General features: G+C 46.2%; 1 non-coding gene across 1 annotated transcript; it reads left to right on the top strand.

Moving 5' to 3' along the window:
- Positions 1–2,843: 2,843 nt before the first annotated feature.
- LOC120938492 lies at positions 2,844–3,002 on the top strand. Its single transcript, XR_005749086.1, has one exon. It is a non-coding gene; the product is annotated as a U1 spliceosomal RNA (small nuclear RNA).
- Positions 3,003–3,419: the final 417 nt, after the last annotated feature.

The raw sequence follows: 3,419 nt of genomic DNA, 5'->3' as shown, positions 1-3,419 counted from the left end.
GTGGTCCATGTGGCGATCCGAGGGGGGGCTGCGCTGATAAACAATCAGCGCGAACCCCCCTGTCAGGAGAGCCGCCGATCGGCTCTCCTCTACTCGCGTCTGTCAGACGCGAGTGAGGAAGAGCCATCAACGGCTCTTCCTGTTTACATCGTGATCAGCCGTGGGTGGACACGACTGATCACGTGGTAAAGAGTCTCCGTGAGAGACTCTTTACCAAAATCGGTGTTGCGGGGTGTCAGACTGACACCCCGCAACAACGATCGCCGCGATGCGCGCCCCCGGGGGCGCGCAGCGGCTAAGAATCCTGAGGACGTCATATGACGTCCAGTCAGGATTCTACAACCACTTTGCCGACGTCAATTTGTCATTGGCGGGCGGCAAGTGGTTAAGGTCCAAGCAGCACAATTGCACAAATATGGCTACAATTACGTCAAGTATTCTAGTTAAGGAAAGTGGAATTATAACGCTGGACCCAAAAGGCGATCTATTTTGGTATTGCTATCTCAAAGGGGTTGTAAAGGTAAAAAAAAATGCGAGGCTTTCACCCTGGTGTGGAGACAAAGAAAAAAAAACATTTAGAAGGGAAATTGAAGGAAAAGGTAAGTGAACCAACAATACACTAGCTTAAAGGAACCTTTACAACCCATTTAAGGGAGCTGTGGGATACAACAGGACACTGAACAGGAATGTGAAGACCCTCTTACTGTGAAGGAATGCAATGAGCATAATGATAAATTAGAAAATGTCTATTCTCTATGCATCTTTATTATAATATAAAGTCTATATTGCTTTTTCATGTATACCACTGTTATAATACTTCCTTACTCAAATCAGCTCCTAATCACACCCCCTCCATCGAGAAACAAAGGAGAAGACCAAAGATGGCGGACACCCCCCCACTCCCACACAGCTTTTGGAATGCGGAGGTGAAGACACGTCAGAGGCCCGGCCAAGATCGACACCCCATCTAGTACTCTTCTTGTATCTCGACCAATTAGATGCGCTTTCTAGTTCACATTAACATAATAGTGACGTATTATCATCCTGTATGTAGAAGGTTGGTCTTGTCTGCAATAAAGCAGAGATAACGTAGTACTTGAACTGAGAAGTTGTATCAGTCATTTATTACTAGTGTTGCTCACGAATATTCGCATTGCGAATATTCGTTACGAATATGGCATATTCGAATATTCGCGAATAACTCGAATTTCGCGGCCAATATTCGCTATTCCGAATATTCGTATTTTTTCAATTTTATTTTTAAAACAGATCACATCCTAGTGATCTCCATCGACGTCTAAAAGCATTGCTGGTATGATTAGAGACCCTGGGCCGAGTAGCTAAGCTGAGGCGATCCTTTTATGGTGCCGAATATTCGCAATCGCGAATATTCGATTTCCGAATATTCGCGAATACTTTCTCCGCCCTTCTTTTGCATCAGAGCCAATCAGAGTTCTCCTACCACAGTTGTCATAGGAGAGAGTGGAGTGTTTCTGTGCGTTTTTCCAGTGTATCACATCTTCAAAGAATTTTTCATCTTTTGTCCCGTGTCATCATCATTTGCAATTCACCTCTTTCATGAGAATAATAACTGTTTAACATAAAGACATTTAAGAGATGTCAACGTAAACGGTTTACTTGTATTTTCCAAATCTATGGTTATTCAATATTTATTAAACTAATCAATATACAAATTGGTCAAAGTAAACCCTCAAATCTATATAATAATGTATTTATTTTATTAATACCTTGTTAGTTGCAGGGTCCATTACGTAAAACCACACTTTTTCCAAAGGGCAGGTGAAATTGAATGTTTCAAAATTTCGCAATCAATTTCGCATTAGCGAAATTTCGCAATCAGTTTCGCATTCGCATTGATTACCAATACAGGAGAGCGTATCCTACAATCTCCCCACCAGAGGGCACTCAGTACTTCCCTGTTTTGATGCTGAGCGGCGTCTCAGATGTGCGACGTCAGCGCGCTCACACAGGGAGAGCGTCCGCTTCCACAGACCGCTTCGCGCCGTGTCCCCGGCAGCTGGATTCACTGGGGAATCCGGCGTTCCTGCACCCACACGTGGAGGCGACCGGGATCCCGCACAGCCTGGTTCCGGCTGGTAGGGCAACACTCATCCCCTCACCAGTGCCCCGGTTTACATCTTCCTGGCAAGGTACTGTTGGTTCCATCTGCGGATGGCATGTTAGATCAAAGCCGTGAGTTTTGACCCCCTGAGACTGCAGGAGATCGTTGGAGAGATATTACATCTGTATATGCAACCTGGTTACATTTGGTATATCATCTAATCCGGACTGCCTAAATGTAAATTTTGAAGTTGATCACAATTAAAAGGATTTTTTTTCTCAATATAGACTGTGTATTTCCAATGAGTTTTCCCTTATTATTTTGGGCTGTTTTGACCCTGTGCACTTCCATGAGCGCAGAATTACTTTTGGCGTTTTTGTGTATGATGGGTACTTCCGGGTACCATTAATTCCGCAGCACTGGTTTGTTCACGTCCCATACGAGGGTTTTTATATTCTTTGGGACACTAGTCTTTTCCCATAGAGCGCCAGTGATTTTTTTTGTGTCTATAAACAATGTTCCAGGCCAGGCAGGCCTTAACACTAGTGCATCTTTGTGGGAAATGATCCTTTAATTCATATCAAAAGATAAGCAATACAGAATTAGATCCTTTGAGAAAGTCAATTGGGCGCTACACGTCAGGTGGGCAGTGACATCAACACACTGGGCAGGGCTTGGACGGCATCTTAGAAAACAGTGTTTTGCCTGTGTTTATACCATGCCTGATTTTATGGATTACATGTAAGTACAATACTTGTTTTTACTTACCTGGCAGGGGAGACACCATGATCATGAAGGTGGTTCTCCCAGGGCGAGGCACGGCTATTGCACACTCTAGGCCGTGCTGATCGTGGTTGTCTTCCCTGCCGCTTCTCGGCCTTTTGGCTGGGACTGGGTGTGGTATCTGTCCTTATCAGTTGTCAGCGGAGCGCTGAAGCACCTCCTACATGGGGAGGGTGGATGCAATCCAATGACGTCATTGCACCTGGAAGGATGGTTTCAGCAGGGACTACGCTGTGCTGCCCGACAGAATACTGGGAGCCGGCCCATGGTTGAGTCTGAGCCATCTGGAAGGGTGCTCCTGGTGAGGATGGGTGCTGCGCTTGGTCTTGGTCTTTTTGCCGAGTTCTAGTCTGGCCTTCTGGCTGGTTGGTGTAAGTGCTATCTCTGTCAGCGATCTGGTTGGAGGAGCCGGTAATGCCCTGGGGTATGACGGGGTAGGACCGTGCAAATCTGCTGGGTTGGCTGGCAGGGGTGGAGGGCTGCACTGGCCGGTCGGGGGGTCGGATATGGAACGAAAAGCCTATGGTGCATGTGCCCCTGGAGTGGCAGTCCA

The sequence above is a fragment of the Rana temporaria genome, chromosome 4 (genome assembly GCF_905171775.1).
Source record: "Rana temporaria chromosome 4, aRanTem1.1, whole genome shotgun sequence".
In the NCBI taxonomy this organism is placed as follows: domain Eukaryota; kingdom Metazoa; phylum Chordata; class Amphibia; order Anura; family Ranidae; genus Rana; species Rana temporaria.
Note: the sequence above shows the minus strand (reverse complement) of the source record. Positions and strands in the feature narration are given on the sequence as shown.